This window comes from Anolis sagrei, chromosome 2 (assembly GCF_037176765.1).
Source record: "Anolis sagrei isolate rAnoSag1 chromosome 2, rAnoSag1.mat, whole genome shotgun sequence".
Classification (NCBI taxonomy): Eukaryota; Metazoa; Chordata; class Lepidosauria; order Squamata; family Dactyloidae; genus Anolis; species Anolis sagrei.
In genome coordinates, this window is record NC_090022.1 from 288,601,482 (window position 1) to 288,627,451 (window position 25,970).

At 43.1% G+C, this 25,970-nt stretch overlaps 1 protein-coding gene across 6 annotated transcripts in view; it reads right to left on the reverse strand.

Moving 5' to 3' along the window:
• CTIF (cap binding complex dependent translation initiation factor) overlaps positions 1-19,563 on the reverse strand; it is a 206,806-nt gene extending 187,243 nt beyond the window's left edge. For all 6 annotated transcript variants that reach the window (XM_060761239.2, XM_060761236.2, XM_060761238.2 and 3 more), the window contains exon 1: positions 19,251-19,563. The gene's annotated coding sequence lies outside the window, so the exon portion shown is untranslated. The remainder of the gene's footprint in view (positions 1-19,250) is intronic.
• Between the last annotated feature and the right edge of the window lie 6,407 nt (positions 19,564-25,970).

Consider the following 25,970-nt stretch of genomic DNA (forward strand, 5'->3'; position numbering starts at 1 on the left):
GAGACTCAGAAGTTTCTTCTTGCAGGGTTCTTTTCGTGTCAGGAGCGCCTTCAGAAACTGCAAGTCACTTCTGGTGTGAGAGAATTGGCCGTCTGCAAGGACATTGCCCAGGGGACACCTGGATGTTTCAATGTTTTACCATCCTTGTGGGGGGCTTCTCTCATGGAGAGCTGGAACTGACAGAGGGAGCTCATCCGCGCCCTCCCCTGCCGGCACAAGGTTTAACCCATTGCGCCACCCTTTTGGAAAGCTCTGCTCTAATGCCTCACCAAACTTGAAACCCTAGAAGCAGACTTTTAACAGTGTTATTGAAACCATGAATTTATGCAGATATTTTTCAGTACATGTGGAAAAGATCTTTGAGTCCTCGTGGATAACAAGTTAAACCACCCCCCTGTTATGTCAGCTCCACTGGCTGCCGATCCAATACCGAGCACAATCCAAAGTGCTGGTTTTGACCTACAAAACCCTATACAGTTCCGGCCCAGTGTATCTGTCCGAACGGATCTCCCTCTACGTCCCACCTCGGAGTCTAAGATCTTCTGGGGAGGCCCTGCTCTCGGCCCCGCCTCTATCACAAGTGAGATTGGCGGGGACAAGGAGCAGGGCCTTCTCGATGATGGCCCCTCACCTATGGAATTCACTCCCCTGGGAAATTAGATCAGCGACATCTCTCCTTTCCTTTAGGAGAAAATTGAAAACATGGATTTGGGACCAGGCATTCGGACAATCTGGCAGATAAATAAAGGACTTTGACGATTGACAAGAATGGACAAAGTGGAATGAAATTATGGAACTCTGAAGGACAAACGCTGAGCATGAGATCACTTTTATTGATTGTGTTATATATTGATTGTTTTAACTGGTATAATTGTTTTAATTGCTGTTTTATACGTATGTGTATTACTGTGTAGGCATCGAATTGTGCCTTTTGTAAGCCGCCCTGAGTCCCCCCTTGGGGGTTGAGAAGGGAAGGGTAGAAGTACTCAAAATAAAATAAAATAAAATAAAATAAATAAACATGAGCCAACAATGTCATGTGGCAGCAGCATAAAACAAAAACAAAAAACAATAGGATTTTGGCCTGCATCAATAGGAGTCTAGTGTCTAGATCCAGAGTAGTCATGCCACACCTCTATTCTGCCTTGGTTAGACCACACCTGGAATACTGTGTCCACTTCTGGACACCATAACTGAAGGGAAACGTTGACAAGCTGGAATGTGTCCAAAGGAGGGCGACTAAAATGATCAAGGGTTTAGAGAACAAGCCCTATGAGGAGTGGCTTAAAGAGCTGGGCATGTTTAGCCTGAAGAAGAGAAGGCTGAAAGGTGACATGATAGCCATGTATAAATGTGTGAGGGGAGTCATATGGAGGAGGGAGCAAACTTGTTTTCTGCTGCCCTGGAGACTAGTACATGGAACAATGGCTTCAAAATACAGGAAAGGAGATTCCAACTGAACATTAGGAAGAACTTCCTGACTGTGAGAGCTGTTCAGCAGTGGAACTCTTTGCCCTGGAGTGTGGTGGAGGCTCCTTCTTTGGAGGCTTTTAAGCAGAGGCTGGATGGCCATCTGTCGAGGGTGCTTTGAAGGTGATTTTCCTGCTTCTTGGCAGGGGGTTGGACTGGATGGCCCACGAGGTCTCTTCCAACTCATTCTATGATTCTATGAATCAAATGCAAATAAGTAAATTGTGATACTGTACCCAAATCCACATCTTTTTATCCACATGGCACAGTTCCAACACACTTTGGGCTTACATTTCCAGAAAGATGAAATTATCAGCTGAGTTAAACATGTGCCTAGCCTTATGAAGAGCGCATGTTTCTTCTCTGTGTATGCCTCTGTTTGTTTACCAAATATTTGAGTACCATTTCCGATCAAGGGCCAAGGAGCCTCTCCGGATTGAGGCACTGTCTATCTCAGTAATAGTAAACGCTGGAGAGAGGGGAGCAACAAGCATCACCTTTTTGCCCTGCTTGCATTTTCCCAAAGGCCCCTGGTTGGCCGAGGTCAGAAATGAAACAATGGGTTCGAACCAGGAAAACAACTCGTTGGCTCTCCCGTTCGGCTCAACTTGGGTTCGCCCCAGATAGGGTGGCTTTCATTTCCGAGCCACTCAAGCATCACCCTTGGTTTCTAGACAATACGCACACAAGCCCCTTTGTGTTTGAAAGCCAATAAGTGTGTGAGCTACGTGGGCACATGCACGCATGCGTGGATGCGCACGAAAGAGAAACCTACCCCACACTGCAGGGGAGAAAGAGATAAACAAAGGCAAAGAGCACCTAGGAAAACCCTTGTTTAGCTGGGCAGGGTTCTGACAGCTGATGCAATTCCAGCTGACATAGCAGTGGATTTAGTGCTGACTGCACCAGCTTAACAAGGATCAGAAATCCCTTGCTTCTGGGGATTCCCTGAGAAAGTAACTTCTGAAATCTCTGACACCAAAGGAACCATTGTTTTAAAGGGACAGTTCTTGCACAGGTTGGGCATCCCTTATCCAAAATGCTTCGGGGAAAAGTGGTTTGGATTTTGGAATACTTGTATCTCTTGTATAATATCTTGGAAATGGAATTCAAGTCTAAAAATCAAATTCACTTATGTTTCATGCACACACACACACATATAAATAAAATACAGCCCAACCAAAACATATTCTTGGTGTCTTGGTTTTTAGGTCCATTCTTGGGGTCACTTGGGGCGCTGATTCAGAAAATTCAATTTGATAGACTGCATAGGCTCTAGTTTCTTAGATATGGTTATCATTATTTTATATCACCAAGCAGATGAAGACCGGTACATGGCATATGTTCTGTATCTCAAAAACTATAGCTGATAATGGTGCCATTTGTGGAATCAGGAGGTTAAATATACCCAGAAACAGGACTAACATTTGGGGCACTACTATACAATATCCCAGAATACTTGTAGGTATCAGAACAAACACAAAACAATCTATGTGTAATATCAAAGTGTAATATCAAAAGAGCATATAGTATGCAATTTACCAAAATCCCCAGTACATAGCTCAATTCAGTGGCACAAAGCAAAATCAAAAGGAGCAACCGCTCTCAAACTTAACAGTTCTAGGTCTGAATAAGGGTTCCACTGTATATAGGCTTCAGGGATACATTCAGTGAGAAAAATTATATACAAAGTAAGCATTGAGTCATGAGGCTAAATGTAGACTGAAGACAATAATGAAGATGGAGCACTACTCTCAAAAAACATCTTCATGGGTGAAATCCAAGTCAAGTCCTGTGAAATTGGAGCACTGCTTCTCAAAAAAAAAGTCTCCGAAGGAAAAGTCCAAATAGCATTCAACAGGGGTGCCCGGGTATTTTTGTCCCCTGTTTCGGGGAAAGAAATCCCCTTCCTCAGGAGTTGATGTAATCAGCAACTCTAGACTTTTATATCATGCCAGATAGCTTTTACAAAAAGTGACTCTGCGTGTAGTAAATTCACACTGCGAGTGAACCTCACAACCTCTAAGGATGCTTGCCACAGATGCAGGTGAAACGTCAGGAGAGAATGCTTCTAGAACATGGCCTTACAGCCTGAAAAACCTACAAGAAGCCAACATTTATATTTTAAGTATTTGCTGAATTCACGTAAGTGAGGGGAAAGGAGAAGGTGCAACAAATTCTTAAAAGCTCAATGATTCATTCCCCCATAATTTTATTGATATTACTAATTAATTACATCAATATGGACTTCTTACCGCTATGACATTGTTGTCTTTATGAGTGTTTTATTTGTGTACACTTCCATCAACAGTGTGATATTGATTGAGTGATTGATTGATCAATCTATTATATATTTTCCCCCATACGGAGGGGGAAAGGGTTGCATTTAAGAAAATGGTTATATTTAGGAAAAATATTCTAAAGGTTAATGCATTTTACCATTTTTGGAAAAGGAACAAGGAGGAGGATTAGAGCTTGTTCTGCCAGTTTAAAACCTGAGGATCCTATAGCTCTCGTTTGGACTCGGAAAGCATTCCAAACAGTATGAGGTCAACAAAAAGGAATCTTCCAGGTTATTAACTGAGCATATTTACAGATAGTCTAGCCCTGTTCAAAAACCAAATGACAAAACTGCTGTAGGAATCAAGAGCGCATGGCGATGGAGAGAGCACAATGAGTTGTCTTATTTAAATATGATATCTCATCTTTCCACATTATGCTCCCAAAGGCTTGATCTACACCACCATATAATGCAGTTTGGACTGCATTCAACTACATTATATGGGTCTACTCCATACTGATAGTATAATGAAGTTCACACTACATTATATGGCAGTGTTGATCCAATCAGAACAATACAAAGAGTTAGTCTGGTGGAGTGTTTAGAATCCTGGAGTGCATCTACATTGTAGAATTTATGCAGTTTGACACTAGTTGAACTCTCATGGCTCAATGCTATGCAATCATGGGAATTGCCGTTTTGCAAGAGTTAGTCTGGTGGAGTGTTTAGAATCCTGGTGTGCATCTACATTGTAGAATTTATGCAGTTTGACACTAGTTGAACTCTCATGGCTCAATGCTATGTGATCATGGGAATTGCAGTTTTGCAAGGTCTTTAGCCTTCCCTGCCAAAAAGAGTGCTTGTGCCTCACCAAACCACAAATCCTAGGATTCCACAGCATTCCACCAAGGCAGTTAGGTAAAAGTTTTCCCCTGTCATTAAGTCCAGTCATGTCTGACTCTGAGAGTTGGTGCTCATTTCCATTTCTAAGCTGAAGAGCCGGCATTGTCCATAGACACCTTCTAGGTCATGTGGGTGGCATGAGTGCATTTCCACTACCTTGGCAGCCACTTCTCCACCAAAGTCAACAGCGACACCAAAATACAACACCGCCTGAGCTCTGCAAGCGCAGCATTTTTCTGAATGAAGCAGAGAGTGTTTGAGGACTGGGACATCCGTAGGGATACCAAGCTGCTTGTTTATAGAGCTATTCCACTTAGAAAGAGCTATTCCACGCCTTCCACCTGGAAACCAATGCCCTCACTGCGGAAGAAGATGCAGAGCAAGAATAGGGCTCCACAGCCACATACGGACCCACAAGAACACTGGAAGACAATCATCCTCAGAAAACGAGGGATCACCTAAATAAGTAAGTAATGACTGCATGGAGCACCGTTACCTTCCCGCTGGAGTGGTACCTATTGATCTACTCATATTTGCATGTTTTCGAACTGCTAGGTTGGCAGACCAAGGCAGTTAACGGTGTCAAATTGCATAAATTATACAGCGTAGATGCATCCTTAGGAACTGATGATCCAGTTTCTTGTTACTACTGACCCGTGACATTCAGTGGATGAACTTGAGCTGTTCGCTCCAACTCAAGATGTAATGAGATGGAAGGGGAGCTAGATACAGGTTGCACTTCTCTTACCCAGAATTCCAGAATCCAAAATTACAAAATTGTCCACATAGGTGACTGAGGTAGGTGACCTTTGCTTTCTGATGATTCACTACACACAAACTTTGTCTCATGCACAACACTATTTAAAACATTATATAACATTATCTTCAGTTTACATGCATAACATGTAAATGAAACAAAAGCAAATTTCTTGTTTATACTTAGGTCCCATCTCCAAGATAGCTCATTATGTACCCAATGGAAATATAGGTATTGCAAAAGCCAAAGAGATAAATAAATTTGAAATCCAAAACAATTCTGGTTGCAAGCATTTTGGATAAGGGATATTCAACCTGTATTACCTTGAGTTCACTGGAAGAAAGGGGGAATCTAAATGTAACTAAGAAATGTTAAACATTGGTGGAGGCTCCTTTGGAAGCTTTTAAACAGAGGCTGGATGGCCATCTGTCAGGGATGATTTGAATGCAATATTCCTGCTTCTTGGCAGGGGGTTGGACTGGATGGCCCATGAGGTCTCTTCCAACTCTTTGATTCTATGATTCTATGATTCTAATTATGCTTTTCATTGTTCTGAGAAGAGCAGACAATCACAGCTCCATCGTGGCTTGGTCATGTTTCAACTGCCATTGCTCCGACCTCTAAGACAGAGAAGACAAAATTTGGAGGAGTTTATCCTCTTTCTGTTTCAAATCAATTCTCCTTATGTGTCTTGTCTCCTTTAGACTGTAAACCTTAGGGCAGGAAACTGTCACGTTTATGATTTATAAGCTGCCCTGTGAGCTGTTTTGGAGAAATAAATAAAACATGCTTATTTGCTGTAATGATTCTTAATTCCACAGAATTTTCTCCCAAATCCTGGAGGTATTCACTTCTAAATTATTACTATTATATTTATTTATATCTCACTTTTTCTCTCTAAAAAGACAACCAAAGCTGCTATCTAAACATTACAAGTACAAGGTTTTGGTTTTGTTTGTTTTTTCGTGTCAGGAGCGATTTGAGAAACTGCAAATCACTTTTAGTGTGAGAGAATTGGCCATCTACAAGGACGTTGCCCAGGGGAGTCCGGACTTTTTTTTTTATGTTTTACCATCCTTGTGGGATGCTTCCCTCATGTCCCCACATGCAGAGCTGGAGCTGACAGAGGGAGCTCATCTGCACTCTCCCCAGATTCGAACCTCCGACCTATCGGTCTTCAGTCCTGCCAGCACAAGGGTTTAACCCACTGCGGCACTGAAGGCTCCACAAGTACGAGTAGTAGTAGTAGTTGTTGTGTGTCGTCAAGTCCTTTCTGACTTTTGACAACCCTATCACAGGGTTTTCTTGGCAAGATCTGCTCAAAGGAGATTTGCCCTTGCTTTCCCCTGAGGCTGGGAGAATGCGACTTGCCCAAAGGTCTCCAAGTCAGTTTATGTCGCCAAATGGGGATTCAAACCATGTTCTCCTTACATGATAGTCCAACACGCAAAATAACTACTAGATCAATTTGTGGACATCATTCAGATGTTTTTGTGGTTTGAGATATTATGGATAAAGTCAATAATAAATGACTAAAATATAGCAAAAAGTTGCAATTTCATTTTTTCTGATACCTGGGACCCTTTCACATTATGCAGTTATAGCATTGCGATTCCACATAAATTACCTGGGTTCTATCTTTCCAAATGGACTCACCAAACTAAAACCAAGGAAATCTACTAGGACACCAACATCTGGAGGATTGCATGATTCCTATCTCTGATCTAAAGAGAAAGAAAATGTGCTTATAATTTTTAAAGAGCTATTAGATGTCTTCATGTACTGGCCCACACTTTGATGGATTATTATGACAGATAGCCAGCCAGCAGGTTTTAGGAAGTTTATAATTTCCAAATTTCTATAATTTTATTAATGAGATTTTTATGCACTGCTGATTATACTTATGTTTTGTTGGTCTGCATGTGGCACTTGGAGTGTTTCTGGAGCAGCCCTGAGTCCCTTCGGTGGAGATAGTGGTGGGTGATTATTATTGTCGAAGGCTTTCATGGCTGGAATCACTGGGTTGTTGTAAGGTTTTTTGTGCTATATGGTTCTAGAAGCAATCTCTCCTGACATTTTGCCTGTATCTATGGCAAACATCCTCAGAGGTTGTGAGGTCCTCACAACAACAACAACACTTTATTTATATACCGCTCTATCTCCCCAAGGGGACTCAGTGGTCCAAAGTGGTCCTCTGAGGATGCTTGCCATAGATACAGGCGAAACGTCAGGAGAGAATGCTTCTAGAACATGGCCATATAGCCCGAAAAACATACAGCAACCCAAAGATTATTATTATTCATCAGCACATCTTTGCAGATTTGCTTGATCACTTAATTCCAGTAAAACACACCAATATCATCAGCTAAAATTTCTTTTTTCAGGAAATACTCATAGGGAAATATGACGACTGGCAGCTGAATGCATATTTCAACTCTACTGGGGATATTATGGTAAGTGTATTTTATGTCTAAATGACTTATTTAGAAAATGCACAGTGTCACTTAGATTAATAATCTTGGAAAGGAGCCAAAAGTTATCCAATAATTTTAAACTTTTTACCTTCCAGATTTTTTAAACTCGTAGACTCCTTGGCCGTCTTTGCTAGGATTTCCAAAATAGTGGGATCACAAAAGTTGACAACAACTTACATAGTCCAAGCTCCTGGTCAACACAAGATCTGCATTACCTTAGACAATCTACAGCTCTCTTATAGATAACTGCCAAAATACCTCCAGAGAAAAATCTTGTCCAATTGCCAAAAAACCCATACTGTCTAAAAGTGTCTCCAAATAATTAGTTGAGGTTTGGTTTTCTGCCATTTCTACTCGCTGGTTCCAATCCTGTTCTCTGCAGCTCCAGAGGCCACATCAGTCTTCACTAGTCTTGTGTATTTGTATAGAATTGCTATCCATTTCTGTTTGTTTCATTCGTTTGGCCCCATTTTTGTTTTTGACCACCGCTTCCAAACCCGGTGGCGCAGTGGGTTAAATCCCTGTGCTGGCAGGACTGAAGACTGACAGGTCGCAGGTTCGAATCCGGGGAAAGGCGGATGAGCTCCCTCTATCAGCTCCAGCTCCTCATGCGGGGACATGAGAGAAGCCTTTCCACAAGGATGGCAAAAAAACATAAAAATAAATCCGGGCGTCCCCTGGGCAACGTCCTTGCAGATGGCCAATTCTCTCACACCAGAAGTGACTTGCAGTTTCTCAAGTCGCTCCTGACATGACTTTTCCAAATGGTAATTTTTGTTCTGCATCCAAAAGAACCAAATTTTTTGGACCACTGGCGGAAATGGGAGGGCTTCCTAGGCTTCCACTCCCCTCAGTTTTAGGGCTAGAGGGGTGAAAGTTGCCACACATGGAGGGCATATTTACAAGGCACAGAGCCAGGTACAGAGATAGACGGAGAGTGATGGTTTGATAGAGAGATTGTGGTTTTCAAGGGTGGAGAAATTATTTTACTGAAGGCCAACCATTACTTTCCTTTGAAAAATAATAAATTATAAAGAAATAAGGAGGCAGAATACCCACAGAGAGAAATATATCAAAAGGAGAAGTAAGGAATGCCAATTGCAAAACTATGTTGACAGATTAGAGAGATGGGCCAAAACTAACAAAATGAAGTTCAATGGGGACAAATGCAAGATACTCCACTTAGGCAGAAAAAACGAAATGCAAAGATACAGAATAGGGAACACCTGACTCGAGAGCAGTATGTGTGAAAAAGATCTTCGAGTCCTCATGGACAGCAAGTTAAACATGAGCCAACAATGTCATGTAGCAGCAAAAAAGCCAATGGGATTTTGGCCTGCATCAATAGGAGTATTGTGTCTAGGTCCAGGGAAGTCATGCTACCCCTCTATTCTGCCTTGGTTAGACCACATCTGGAATATTGTGCCCAGTTCTGGGCACCATAATTGAAGAGAGATATTGACAAGCTGGAATGTGTCCAGAGGAGGGTGACTAAAATGATCAAGGGTCTGGAGAACAAGCCCTATGAGGAGTAGCTTAAAGAGCTGGGCATGTTTAGCCTGAAGAAGAGAAGGCTGAGAGGAGAAATGATAGCCATGTATAAATATGTAAGTCACAGGGAGGAGGGAGCAAGCTTGTTTTCCGCTGCCCTGGAGACTAGGACGTGGAACAATGGCTTCAAACTACAAGAAAAAAGATTCCATCTAAACATTAGGAAGAACTTCCTGACTGTGAGAGCCGTTCAGCAGTGGAACTCTCTGCCCCGGAGTGTGGTGGAGGCTCCTTCTTTGGAAGCTTTTAAACAGAGGCTGGATGGCCATCTGTCAGGGGTGCTTTGAATGCAATAGTCCTGCTTCTTGGCAGGAATGGTCCACGAGGTCTCTTCCAACTCTATGATTCTATATATTACTAGAGGGGGAGGTAAAGAAAGTGGTTTTGGGGGTTTTTCCCTTTTGGTTGAATTGGTATTATAGTGATATAATTATATAATTATAATCAATGCCTTTCACAAGTTTTTTTATGGGTAGGAGAGGTAAGGGGGAGAAAACAAAATTAGGGTGAGGCTGACTAAGGCTGACTGAGCCACCCAAAGATTTTGAAATATTATAAAAGCGAAGAAAAGAAAGAATCCACTCCCACCCGTTCAAAACTCCCAGTCCTTTTAAATAAAAATAAAAAGAATGAAATCAAAATAAAGAAATCAAAAAGATGCCAGCAGCCAAGCTAAGGCAAAACTCAGTGGCTGCCTGGCAGCAAGGCAAGCAAGCACAGGAGCAAACTCCAGAACTGACAGATGCATACTACGCAATGAGTGCTTTCGGGGTGGTCACCCCAATACTCTGATCAATGCATGCCCACATCACTATGTTCTCCTCTGATGGGCCCAACTGGGCACAGAGATAAAGTAATGCGGAAATACTCCCTGGGCCACACTATGTGGCCCGAAAAGCAGGCAGCCACACAGTTACCGCCTACCTGCGTGATCGCATCTCCATATATGAACCCACACGATCCCTTCGATCATCTGGAGAGGCCCTGCTCATGATCCTACCTACGTCACAAGCGTGTTTGGTGGGGACGAGGGACAGGGCCTTCTCTGTGGTGGCTCCCTGACTCTGGAACTCTCTCCCCAAGGACATCAGACAAGCCCCAACGTTGGCAGTCTTTAGGAAGAGCTTGAAGACCTGGCTGTTCCAGTGTGCCTTTCCAGAATAGGAAACTCCTAGCATCATGTCCCAAATGCACTTAGAGATTTAGGATTGTCTGCACATTGCACCTACCTCCAAAAACCTCTACATTTCACCTGTCATGTCCAGTACTTTTTAAATTTTGCCCATTATATTTGGCCCGGCCTTAGGTTTTAAATGCGTCATGGTGTCATTGTTTTTAGTGTTTTATTGTTTTGCTTGATGTTTTATTATTTGCTTTATGAGTTTTACTGTTGTATTTGTATGCTGTTGTTTTGTTGCTGGCCTTGGCCTTTTAAGCCGCATTGAGTCCTTCGGGAGATTTTAGCGGGGTATAAATAAAGCTAATAATAATAATAATAATAATACCATTGCTACTTTCTTTTTCGTTTCACTATTATTTTTGCACCATGGGGGGGGGGGGGGGGTTGAATGATTTTGTGGCATCCAAATGAAATAAACAGAATGATAACATAACATAAAATAAAATAAATGGATGAAACAGTAACTGGGCCCATGATTAGTCCTCACACGTTTGAAGATCACTATTATGTTTCCTTTCTCCAGAATGAACAGTCTTTATAGGAATTAAGGCAAAGCCTAGCACAGTGGTTCTCAACCTGTGGGTCCCCAGATGTTTCATTTATTTACATCATTTCTACCCCGCCCTTCTCACCCCCGGGGGGGGGGGGGGGGACGGACTCAGGGCGGCTTACATGGGCAACAATTCAATGCCAATACCTACAAAGCCCTAAACGGTTTGGGACCCGCCTACCTGTGTGACTGCATCTCTGTGTACGAACCTACACAATCTCTTCGATCATCTGGAGAGGCCCTACTCGCGCTCCCACCACCATCGCAAGTGCGATTGGGGGGGATGAGGGAGAGAGCCTTCTTGGTGGTGGCCCCTTGACTCTGGAACTCACTCCCCAAGGACATTAGGCATGCCCCAACTCTGGCAGTCTTTAGGAGGAGCCTGAAAACGTGGTTGTTTCAGTGTGCCTTCCCAGAATAAGGAAACTCCCAGCAATATGTCCCTAAACACACTTTACTAGTGATCTAGGTTTGTCCGCACATTTCATCCCTCTCCAAAACTTCTATCCTAGTTATATGTCACCTTGTCAAGCCCAGCATTATTTTTAAATTTTTAATTATTACATTTGGCCCAGGCATAGGTTTTTAAACGCGTCGTGTTATTGTTAATGTTTATTGTTTATTTTCTGCTTATGAGTTTATTTATTGTTTTGTATTACTGTTGCTATTGTTTATTTTTGTATTGTGGGCTCAGCCTCATGTAAGCCGCACCGAGTTCCTTGGGGAGATGGCAGCGGGGTACAAATAAAGTTTTATTTTATTATTTATTATTATAATATCAGTACAACAACATAAAATCAAATACATAGAAAATTAAACAATAACATTAATTAAAATCACATACTCATATACTAACATAGTTGCCTAATCAAAATCACATATCCGTTTCCAATTGTCATAACAGCTGATAAACTAGCTGGGATTTCTGGGAGTTGTAGGCCAAAACACCTGGGGACCTACAGGGTGAGAACCATTGGCTTAGCAGGTGAGGTACAATCTTACTGGCTTAGACAACCACAGAATCCCATGTATATGTTTTGTGTGTGATTGTGTTTGCTAATTCTTGAAACAGCAATGCAAAATAAAACAAAACTGCACACAGAATGGCAAGGATTGGACGAGATAACCCACGAGGCTTCCTTCCAAATCTATGAATAAATATGCACCATAAACATGGGGACAACCTGACATCACAAAGCATCCATGGTTTCTATTTCAGATGCAATTATTAACCACCTTAAAACCAGTGAACATAGAATAGTATGAGGGAGAGTATGCTCAGTTCGAGCATCCATTTAGTAATCCTGTCCTAACTGTTAAGGAATAGCCAATCATCAGCTCAGGCAGTAAGGAAAACGGAGACGATGGTCAAGAAATCAAAAGACATGGAAAGGTAGCCATGAAGGAACTAGATGAAAACCTCAATTACAAAGACATATAATTGAATACCAAAGTCAGGATGATCCAAACCATAGTGTCTCTATTTTTTTGGGAATGATTGTGGAAAATGGACAGGAAAAGAGGGGGACCAAGGTGGATTGATACAACAACAACAACAACAACAACAACAACAACAACAGTTCTGAATTTGCAAAAACTGACAAGGGTAGATGATGATCTAAAATATCTCTCATTCATAGGATTGCCATAAGTTAACTTAATGGCGAATAACAAAGAAATATCCAATTTTTATGTCTGGATTGGTCCGTGACGAGGTAAATACCTGGGAGCTGGGAGAAAAGCAAAAGGGTTGGAGAAGGAAAAGGAGATATTGAGTAGTGGTTAGAAGAACAGTGACTTAGTTCCAATATAACTTTGGTCTGGAGATCCCATTTCTTCTCATGAATATTTCCATCTGTTCAGCTCTAATACAGAAACAATACAAGCATGCCTTACAGTAATATGGTAAGAATCACAGACATAATACCTCAATTCAAATTAAATTGGAGTGCTAAGCAAACTAGTCTCAGCAATCTCCTTTATCTCCAACTCCTCCAGGCATGTAAAATAATTAGCTGGAAACTTTCACTATCAGTTTCAAACATCAAACTCAGGGAAGTACAGTATGATATACTCATGGTGTTTAAGTTCAAAGGAAAATGGGAAATCCTATTGAGGACCTAGAAAATACCTGGAGAGAAAAACCTCTCTAGTACATGAGATTTTCCAACTAAATGCTCTAGTCCATTTCCAGTAGAAACGTACCACAGAATTATGTTAGAGGACCTAGAAAATTACTAAAGAGAACATTTTTGGGGATATGCTTAAGCGGAACCACTAGTGCCAATACCATGGATAAAGGTAAAGGTTTCCTCTGGACATTAAGTCTAGTTGTGTCCCACTCTGGGGGGTGGTGCTCATCTCCATTTCTAAGCCAAAGAGCCAGTGTTGTCCATAGACACTTCCAAGGTCATGATCGGCATGACTGCATGGAGCGCCGTTACCCTCCCACAGAAGCGGTACCTATTGATCTACTCCCTTTTGCATATTTTCAAACTGCTAGGTTGACAGAAGCTGGGGCTAACAACAGGAGCTCAACCTGCTCCCCTGATTCAAACCTTTTGGTCAGCAAGTTCAGCAGCTCAGCGCTATAACCCGCTGTGCCACCACGGGCTCAATAACATGGATATTGGGGTTATACTGCATGGTTTGGCTTTCAATTACTGTACATTCCTACTTTTGGAGTCGGATCAAAAATAGTGTTTTTCTTTCTACAAATGCTATCTTGGCAACCATAAAAAGTAGATTAGATGAGAAAGAGACTGACCCAAGGAGCTTTTGCTTTATGTCCAAGCATAAAGCCAGTGTGGCAAAGCGGTTTGAGTACTGGGCTAATGGGGGGGAAAAGAGAAGCAGAAATGTTTCCATCAAGTCTAAGCCATGAAGCATTTGAAAGACCCTCCTTCCATCCCACCTGCCAATAGCAAGGCCTCAGAGGGACAAAAGAAGAGGCACTACCTGCTGGACATGATCCCCAGCCACTCTGCCATCCCTTTTTCCTTTTATGTCATATCTTGATATTAGGTCACAAGGTGACCTTGGAGCAATAATTCTTGCTCACCAAGATCTTCCTCACATAGTTTTTGTGAGCCTAAGTGTGGCGCAGAACAACCAAGAACTCTCTGGAGGAAGGTGACATATAAATGTAATGAATACATAATGAAATATTGAATAAATTATTCATGCATGTTCTGCAATGACCGACGAGAGAAATGACATCGTCTCCCTCATCCTGCAAAATGATTTACTAAAGGAAGTTTCCAGTTCTCACTGAAAGCAAAATGCATACTGAAGAAAGAAGAGAAACACAGTTTTCTGCTCTAATACTATCTGTGTCAGTACAACCACGCTCCATTCATTTTTCTCAGCAGCACCAGCACCAATTTGCCCACCTACAACAACTTGGATTGTGAGTCTAAGGTGTATGCATGAGAGGATGACTGCTTGCCTTTCTGGTTCAGCCACCAACCATTCAAACCTCCTTGCCCACAATACGCCCAGCCTCAGATACCAGGCATTCCAACATCCATCAGGAAAACACAACCCTGATGCCAGAAGCATCTCTAAATGCAGAAGATGAAAAGCAGTGATATAGGATGTATAAGACTGCTGATGCTTCTGCTAAATGCAAGGACTGTTCACTGATACCAGGGTAGGAAGGAGGGCGGAAGGCAGAGAAGGAGAGAGAGAGAAAGAGAGACAGATGCCTTTTTCACTGATCTACAGCTGCTTCCCACTGCAATCTGTTCTCCCCACTGCAGCCGCTTTCATGAGCAACCCATATGCAGGAAACTCTACGTGGCGGAGACTGGGAACAGGAGAAACTGGCATCTCAGCATCAACACTACAGTTATCTTCCTGGCCTCTGGAAGTGTCTATTCATTCCCATGACTAAGGATGGCAAGAGATATCACACACACAGCTGCATGCTATTTGCTGAGGAAGACGAAGAAGCAAAAGGGAGGCAAAGATGATAATAATTGCTAAAATTCACAATGAGTGGAATAGAAAAATAAATAAATAAATACATAAAAAGAACCGCACCCAAATCTGCCTGAAATTCAACCTAAGACGGCTCTCCGTCAGCACTACTGCAGGGCATGCTCACCGGCTATGAGTATGATTGCAATGCATGCTTACTGTAAGATGCTACTACTAGCTACTGGCACTGAGAGGTACATTTGCTAGGAAAAAAGCACAAGTCCTCCCTACCACTCATATATCATAATCCAGACAGAAAAGCAATATCAGGGACTCGATATTATCTTGCTGGATCAGGAAACAAAATCAGCAAATGAGGCCAACAGCATCCATTGAATTCTCCAGGGTTTTTTTTTAAAATGGCATACATTAGGAAAGACAGCATATGCCCAAATCACAAAGCAACTGCAACTAATCAAGCTGTGCATATGCATCGTTTGCTCTACTGAAAGACCATAAACCTCTTGGATGACTTAAAACCTATGCACATTTTCAAATCCTGATAATCTAATGTTGGCATTTTAATAACTCCCAAGAGACCCATGTGACTACAAAAGGCATTACATGTTTCTCTGGCTTTAAAACATGCAGGCTGGCTACATCTTTTCATTTCAGCAATGTTGTTCCAAAACCGTTTGAAATTCAGCAAAATGGACCCATGTTCCAGAGTCTCTCTGACAGAACAATCGAAAGCTCCCGCAGCATGGGCAGAATTGGAGTGAGAGAGAAAAAAAATCTGTGTAAAGCAGCCGAGGGCCAATGGGGGAAGGCTAAAAGGATTACAATAGCCTCTGAACAATTAATCCTATATTACCAGGAGAGGACGGCGGGGGGAGGGAAGCAGATGACCTCAAGACACATCATTGATGGAGGAGGGCGGGGAGAAATGATTCTGGGCGGGCTTGAGTCTGGGCGACTTGCACAGGAAGCAACTGCCAAATCCTAGAGGATAAACAAAACTTTCACCAGTCCCTTAATATGTATGTGTGTGCATGTGTGTAGAGCCGGCTCTGCGTATCCACAGATTCTGTATTCACAGCTTGAACCATTCATGGCTTGAAAATATTCAAATGAAGATTCCATTAAGGAAATTTTATGTTAGGGGTACAATTTTATTAAACCACTGTATATAATGGGATTTGAGTATCCATGGATTTTGGTACCCAAGGAGCACCCTGGAAGCAATGTCCAGAGGATACCAAAGATCCACTGTATACTCTCTCACACATATATGTGTGTACACAAATATGCAGTTATGGAATCAAACCCAGTGGATACCAAAGGTTCACTGTGTGTGTGTATATATATATGTATATGTATATATATATATATATATATATATATATATATATATATATACACACACACACACACACACACACACACGTATACAAAGGTCCACTGTATACTCTCTCACTCACACACACGTGTGTACACAAATATGCAGTTATGGAACCAAAACCCAGTGGATACCAAAGGTTCAATGTACATACATACACACACACACACACACACACCTCTACACAAATATGCAGTTATGGAACCAAAATCCAGAGGATACCAAAGGTTCACTGTACATACACACACACACACACGTGGGTACACAAATATGCAGTTATGGAACCAAAACCCAATGGATACCAAAGGTTCACTGTATACTCTCTCACTCTCACACACATGTGTGTACACAAATATGCAGTTATGGAACTAAAACCCAATGGATACCAAAGGTTCACTGTACACACACACACACACACACACATGCAGTTATGGAACCAAAACCCAGTGGATAGCAAAGGTTCATTGTATATACACGCACTCACATGCAGTTATGGAACCAAAACCCAGTGGCTATCAAAGGTTCACTGTACACACACACATATCCAGTTATGGAACCAAAACCCAATGGATACCAAAGGTTCACTGTATACTCACACACACATGTGTGTGTTCACAAATATGCAGTTATGGAACCAAAACCCAGTGGATACCAAAGGTTCACTGTACATACGCATACGCATACGCACACACACACACACACACACACATCTACACAAATCTGCAGTTATGGAACCAAAACTCAATGGATATCAAAGGTTCACTGTATACTCTCTCACTCTCACATGCATGTGTGTACACAAATATGCACTTATGGAACTAAAACCCAATGGATACCAAGGGTTCACTGTACACACACACATGCAGTTATGGAACCAAAACCCAGTGGATACCAAACGTTCACTGTATATACACACACACATATCCAGTTATGGAACCAAAACCCAATGGATATCAAAGGTTCACTGTACACACACTCACATGCAGTTATGGAACCAAAACCCATTGCATACCAAAGGTTCACTGTATACTCTCTCACATACGTGTGTGTACACAAATATACAGTTATTCAACCAAAACCCAGTGAATACCAAAGGCACATTGTATACATCATGTTTATAAATGTATATAAATATGCAGATGAATAATATGGATCCAAACAAATCTCTAGTCTGCTCTCAAGAATGTATAGGTGAAGGCAATCTACCTATGTATGATTCAATTTAAAGGCAACCTTGGCTGCTTTTGCTACAGTGTGTGTGTATGTATTGTTGGCCCTTGGTATCCACAGATGCAAACATTCATGACTTGAACACATTCAAACAAGGACTGCAAAAGGCAAACCTTGATTTTACTATTTTAATACATTACTGCATATAATGGGACTTGAGCATCTATGGATTTTGATATCCAAACAGGGTTCTGGAACCAAACCCCAGCAGATACCAAGGACCCACTGTATCTGTGTGTGTGTGTGACCACCTATCTCTATATTAGAGAGGGCGATACATGTGTACACAAATATACAGTTCTGGAACCAAACCACATTGGATACGAAGGGTCCACTCTATACACATAGACTTACACAAATATACAATCACATTAAGATGGATCCTAATGAATCTCTGCTCTCAATAATTTATAGATGAAAGCAATCTATCAGGTCGTGGCTCAATGTAAAGACAGCCTTGGCTGCGTCTTGCTACAGCGGGCGTGAAAAATTACAACTATGCCTACTATCCATTCTCTTCCTCTCCCCGCCCAAATGTCTGGCAAGGGAAGGTCTCGGTGTGAGTAAGAGAGATGATATCGGAATGATGCCTTTGCAAAAAGAAGGAAGAGAAATACCAACCAGGCCCAGTTTTCCCCAACCAGCCAAGATGTTTATATACACTGTATATATAAATGCCTCTCCCTTTGGAAAAGGGACAGGGGAGAGGATACTGATGGAGGAGATGGGGGCATTGCAATCACCACACATAGATCTGTGTATAGAGAAGAAGAGAGGAATCAGATAGGAAGGTTTTCTTTTGGAATGAAAAGGAGAGCGCAAAATAAGCTCAGTCCCAAGCAGGGCCTATGGAAGGAGAGGCCAGAGGGCAAGAAGAAGGGCTCCCCAAGCCACCCCACTGCTGGTTCCAATGGGGTTTCCCCCTGCAGCCCCTGTCCCGACGGAATGAATCAATCAGCCTTGCAAGTTGGTCACGCCAGCCAAGAGCCAGCCGAGCGCAGCGCTGGCAAAACAAAGGGAAGCGCCAAGCGCGCACCAACACCCTCTTTGGCTACGCCAAGGATGACATGCAACCGCCACAACAACAGGGAAAAAAAGGGGGCAGGAAAGAAAGACCACAACCACCCGCCCCTCTTTTCTTGTGTATACATTCCGCTGGCCCTAAAACGAGCCCTTTTCCGTCGGCGATGAAAGAAAGCCCAGCTGGGCAGAAAGCTCACAGAAGGAGAGAGCAGTTTGTGATCCTGAGGGTTTGGACAAATGCGCACAAGAAAACGGGCAAACAGAGGCAAAAGAGGCCATCGTAGAGGGAAATTATACTCCCTCTGTTACCAATCTGTAAGATCCCAGCTTTGGGAAGAGGGACCCCCACTTTATGATCAAAGGAAAAGGTGTTTCTCGGCTGACAACCGCTGAGGGGACCATTACGCACGAAGGCGCAATCCAAGCGCGCACCGCCAACACCACCCAAGACCTCTTCAAGACCCCTCCACCCCAATCCAGACACAACCCACCGCCTTTCGGCCCCAATTACCTTATTGGAGAGCCCGGGCTTGGCTGGAGGAGAGAAAGAGGGTGGCTGGAGGAAGGAGGGAGGGAAGGAGGGACGGGGAGGGAGGGAAGGAAGGAAGGAAGAAAGGAAGGAAAGAGGGGAGAGGGAGCCAAGGGTCAGATCCCCGCTCGGAGGCGCATGAGTCCCGAGGGGCGGCAGAAGGAAAGGAGTGGACCAGGGTGGGTTTTTGTCTCCCTTCCTTTATTTTCCGGGCTCCCCCCAGTTCCAGAGGGGGAAAACCGGGCTCCTCTGACACAGGCAAAAGAGAATGCAGGAATGTGACGTTCCCAGCTCCTCCCAGCGAGCCACGTGCATAGACTTTAAAAGGAGGGGGGGGGAGGAGAGGGCGCGCGGAGTAGCCTGGGAAATGTAGTTTTTCTGCAGGGAAGAGAGAGAGAGAGAGAGAGAGAGAGAGAGAAGGAAAGTATATCAGGAAGCTGGTGAGGGCTGACAGGATCAAAATTGGAGAGACCTACTGGGGTGGCCAAACCTCAAGGGCCCGAGTTTCCAGCATCTACACTACACTTCTAATCAAGGTGAAAGAGGAAAGCGCAAAAGCTGGGTTGCAGCTAAACATTAAAAAAACCCAAGATTATGGCAACAAGAATGATTGACAACTGGAAAATAGAGGGAGAAAATGTGGAGGCCGTGACAGACTTTGTATTTCTAGGCACAAAGATGACTGCAGATGCAGACTGTGGCCAGGAAATCAGAAGACGCTTCCTTCTTGGGAGGAGAGCAATGTCCAGTCTCGATAAAATAGTAAAGAGCAGAGACATCACACTGACAACAAAGATCCGCCTAGTCAAAGCCACATCCCTGTAGTAACCTACGGATGTGAGAGCTGGACCTCAGGGAAGGCTGAGCGAAGGAAGAGAGATGCTTTTGAACTGTGGTGTTGGAGGAAAATTCTGAGAGTGCCTTGGACTGCGAGAAGATCCAACCAGTCCATACTTCAGGAAATAAAGCCTGACTGCTCACTGGAGGGAAGGATACTAGAGACAAAGTTGAAGTACTTTGGCCACATCATGAGGAGACAGGAAAACCTAGAGAAGACAATTATGCTGGGGAAAGTGGAAGGAAAAAGGAAGAGGGGCCGACCAAGGGCAAGATGGATGGATGGCATCCTTGAAGTGACTGGACTGACCTTGAGGGAGCTGGGGGTGGTGACGGCCGACAGGGAGCTCTGGCATGGGCTGGTCCATGAGCTCATGAAGAGTCAGAGAGGACTGAACGAATGAACAACAACAACAACACACTGTAGAAGAAATGCTGTTTGATCTCTCAATTCCTAATGGGTATTTCTTAACTGCCTTCCAAGATGCTAACAAATTGTTAGTTCTCCCAACAAGGAAAAATAAAAGAATATTGGCCTGCCTTAAAGGGCTGTTGTGAGTACAAAGAAGTATTGTAAAGACTGAGATCTGAGAAAATGTGAACTCCAGCCCCACCATCCCTCTCCAGGACTACTGCTTAGGGAAGCTGATGAGGAAACACAACATACAAACTATCTACAGACCCACCAAGAAAATCCAACAAATGCTACGTCCAGCAAAGGACAAGAGGGATCCTATCACTTCTGCAGGAGTCTACTGTATACCATGCAGCTGTGGACAAGTCTACATAGGGACCACCAAACGCAGCGCCCAGACACGTATCAAGGAACATGAAAGGCACTGCAGACTACTTCAACCAGAGAAATCAGCCATAGCAGAGCACCTGATGAACCAGCCTGGACACAGCATATTATTTGAAAACACAGAAATGCTGGACCACTCTAATAACCACCATGTCAGACTACACAGAGAAGCCATTGAAATCCACAAGCATGTGGACAATTTCAACAGAAAAGAAGAAACCATGCAAATGATCAAAATCTGGCTACCAGTATTAAAAAACTCTAAAATTACAACAGCACAACAACAGAGAGGAAACAATCAGGCACATCTAATCACCTCTCAACAAAAGATTGCCCCAGGCACTGCCAGGCCATCCAATGCTAATCAAGGTGGTCAGTTGAAACAGTCACACCTAGCTCCAACAGACAAGAGTCCTTTGTCCCACCCTGGTCATTCCACAGATATATAAACCCATTTTCCTAGTTCCAACAGACCTCACTACCTCTGAGGATGCTTGCCATAGATGCAGGCGAAATGTCAGGAGAAAATGCCTCTAGAACATGGCCATATAGCCCAAAAAAAACCTACAACAACCCTACTGCTTCTTCTTCTTCTTCTTCTTATTATTATTATTATTAATTTTACTAGTCCATGCAATCATTCTTGCATTTTTCCACATTGCGCATTTTATGGAAAAAGGAAAGTGTGCAAAATTGTTCTGAAACCACAAATAAATGAGGTCTTGCGAATGATCGGAGATACAGAGGAGCCCAGCAGCAGCAACCAGCACCATGGATACATTTCCCCCCCTTTGATTACAATATAACCCTTTAATAAATGTGCACTGTGGTGTGTTATCCTCTATGTTTGATTCTTTGTATCTTCTTTTGCCTCCTCTCTCTCTTTCTCTCTCTATATTGCATCTTGCAGCCAGCCGCAGTAACAATCGTATCCAAGCCCCCATCATCTGTATTATTTATTTATTTATTTATTTATGAGTTTTTATAACCCGGTCTTCTCGACCTCCGAAGAGGGACTCAGGCTGGTTCACAGCAGAAAATTCATACACAAATAGGATAAAACCATAACAACATCATAATACATAAATACATTAATACATTAAAATACAGATCATACAGTTACATAAGGCCAGGTCATCAGAGTAAAATCACAAATTCATCACCATCCGCCAGTGTGGTCAGCAGTATTGACTCAATCATCATTCTGCAAATGCTATATTCCAAAGCCAAGATTTTACCAGCTTTCTGAAAGTCAGGAGGGAAGGGGCAGATCTAATCTCCAACGGGAGACAGTTCCAGAGCCGAGGGGCCACCACCGAGAAGGCCCTGTCCCTCATCCCCACCAGGCGCGATTGCAAGGGTGGTGGGACCGAGAGCCGGGCCCCTCCAGAAGATCTTAGCAACCTTGATGGTTCATAGGGGAGAATCCATTCGGACAGGTAAACTGGGCCGGAGTCATTTAGGGATTTATAGGTCAGCACCAGCACTTTGAATTGTGCTCGGAAGCTAATTGGCAGCCAGTGGAGCTGACGCAACAGAGGAGTAGTATGCTCCCTGTACCCCACTCCTGTTAGTAATCTGGCTGCCGCTCATTGGACTAGTTGAAGCTTCCAGGCAGTCTTCAGAGGCACCCCATGTAGAGAGTGTTGCAGTAGTCTATACCCATATACCAGACTACAAGAGACAACAGGATTCTGATAGTGGGCTGCCTGTCTTTTGTACAGCCACCTGCACATAATCAGAAGAGTAATCACCTGATACATCTGCCCTGTTACTGGGAGGTCATGCCCCTCTTCCCAAAATGACATTTCCCCTTTCCCAGGTCTGGATTCACTAATCCTATCTCTTTGGAGAATATGCTGTACGGACTACAATGGACATGGGCACTACAGGTGCCCAGTCTGCCTTAATGGGTCACTCACAAACACAAAAGAACATTTCCACAATAATCAGGGACCAGATGGCCCCACTTTGTTCATCCTAAAAGAGGAACCAGTGATTTACTCACAAAACTGCCTCTTCATTTGTCTCCTGAAGCATCTTGTGTCCTGTCAACCATTGGCAAGCAGAAATCTGCATCAGAAGCGGGGAACTCTCTGTGATTGGCTGGTGGGTGCTGCAGTCCCGCCTCTCCAAGGGAATTCTCCGAGCTGGCCGTGAGGTCAAACCTGACTCTGCCCATTAGCACAAAGCCAGTTCCAGCTGGGAAATGCAAAAGCTTTTACTGTATAAAAATTGTCTGTTTTGCCTATGTCAAGTATCTCAGCTTCATTCAGTGGCTTAGTGCTAGCTGTCATCCTTTCCACCTGGATTGCAATAAAATCCCTAGGTGGCTTTCTTCTTCAACTGGTGGGATCTTTTAATTGGGAAACATTGGGATTATAGCTTCTTGGTATCACCAGGCATGGATCCACAGGCGGCCTGCAGCCAGTGCCAGTTACCCACTTAATGAGTCTCGGTATCCGTGGCGTGGGTTTCGCTATCTGTGGTCTGGATCTCACTATCTGCTACTGCCCTAAATTGCTCAATTTTATAAACATCATACAGCAAGGATAATTTTTAATTGTCATCACATTTACCAAAGTGTGATTAAGTGGAGTCTGAATTTACACCCCTAGCAGATAATATATGGGGTTTTATTCTTAAATATGGAGAGCCAGTGTGGTGTAGTAATGTGAATGTTTGACTATGATCCCTTCTACACAGCTGAATAAAATCCACATTGCACTGGATTACATGGCAGTGTGGACTTAGTTCAAGGACGATATTTTGGATTGCCTGCCTCGATATTCTGGGTTATATGGCTGTGTGGAAAGACCCTATGATTCTGAGGCCCACAGTTTGAATTCCTGATCAGCCATGGAATACCACTTTGAGTAAGTCATACTCTCTCGCCCTCACTGAAAAATAAAGGCAAGGACCCTCTAAACAAATCTAGCCAAGAAAACTGCAGAAATGACTTGAAGGCAAATAGCAAATGCACAACATGCTAGGTATGCTAGGTGCAACAGAAGGCATACATAAGTAGAACAACAAATAAGCAGCTTTTGACTGTTCATATTTTTGGCATAATGGGTGTTATTATGTGGTGTCAAACCAGCTTTGATATATGGCAGTATCTCCCAAGAGCTGGACTGCTTCCACACAACACACCTGTTTCTATGAAATCCTGGTCTGCAGAGTCTGCAATTTGGGGAGGCTCTACAGCTCTTGGCTCAAAATTCCCTGAACTGTAAATGGAGTCAACTCTCTGTATCCAGATTATTCTCAGCTTGAAAATATTACAAAAAAATCACAAAAGCAAACCTTGATCTTTCCATTTCATATAAGGGATACCATTTTACTGTGCCACTGTACATAATGGGACCTGAGGGTCCTGGAACCAAACTCCAGCAGATACCAAGGGCCATTTGTACCAAGATTCCATATAATGCAACCATGGTGGTCACAAGAAACAAAGTGATATAATTGTGTGAAAAGGCTCCTGGGTCTTCAACATTTTTGTACTGCAAACACCAGGCCCTGTCTTTTTTTTATTATTATTGATTCAATCTATCGATCTGTAACATAGTCATTTCTCACATTTCTTACATTCCATTTTTTCTGTTCTTACTTACTTAGGCGATCCCTCGTTGGACGAGTAGGATAGTCTTCCAGGAGCAGTATTCTTGTGGATCCGTAGGTGGCTGTGGAGCCCTATTCTTGACCTGCATCTTCTCCCACAGTGAGGGCATGGGTTTCCAGGTGGAAGGCGGTCTCGATTGGGGTTGGCTTGATGTGCCTTCCTCCTGGCATGTTTCTGTTTTTCACCCTCCATTCGTGCCTCTTCAAATTCTGCAGCACTGCTGGTCACAGCTGACCTCCAGCTGGAGCACTCAAGAGCCAGGGCTTCCCAGTTCTCAGTGTTTTCTGGTCTATCTTCACAGTACAGCTTCATACATTCACATCTGAGCAGTTCAGCAACTGAGTATCCTTTCAGCTTGAGTTCAGTTACATTAAAAAATACCACACTGTTCCATACCTGTCTCTTACTCTTTCCCAGGACTTGGTTGAGTGCCTTCTAACCAGGAGGCCACATCTTCGAGCACTATCTCTTGCTTCATTTTAGATCTCTTCACCAGCAGAACTGCTCAAATTGGATATGCCTCTCAGTGAGCATATTTGTACAAGGTTTAACAGTGCCTCCTTCTGCACAGTACAAGCAGCATTGCTGTTGTCTCTAGAAATCCTCCACTAGTATCACATTCCCTCTACTGTGTAAAGATGTTTGGCACGCAAAAACCTGTCTGACTTGAGAAAGCCTATTACCAGCAATGCTACTATGAGCATATGCTCTTGCCATACAGAAGCATTCAATTCCACCACCAAAGAAAGCTGATGCCATGGTCGGTTTTATATGTAGACTCATACTTCCCATTCCAAGAATATGTTACTGTAGGTTGTCAAACTGGTGGCCAACTTGAACAGCTTTGAAAGTGGCTTGGCCAAATTCAAAATGACTAAAATATACTAGTAGCTACTACAGAATCATAGAGTTTGAAGACACACCAAGGGTAATCTCACCCAATCCCATTCTGACATGCAGAGATACACAATCAAAGCATTAAGAACCTTCAGAGAAGGAAGTTCTACCATAATCCAAAGCACCATTTTCCATTGTTGAACAGCTCTTAGAAGTTCCTCCTAATATTTAGATGGAGTCTCTTTTCCTGTCTTTAGAATCTGTTGCTTCATTCCTAGTCCCCAGAGCAGCAGTAAACAACTTTATTCCTTCCTCAATGTGACATGCTTTCAAATGTTTAAAGATGGCTACCATGTCCCCTTTCAACCTTTTCTTCTCCAGGCTAAACATACTCAGCTTCTTATAGGGCTTGGCTTCCAGACCTTTTGCTCTTTTGGTCATTTTCTTCTGGATGTTTATTCATTCAGTCATTTCTGAGTCTTCATGACCTAATGGACCAGCCCACACCAGAGCTCCCTGTCAACTGTGGCCACCCCCAGCTCCTTCAAGGTCAAGCCAGTCACTTCAAGGATACCATCCATCCACATTGGCCTTGGTCGGC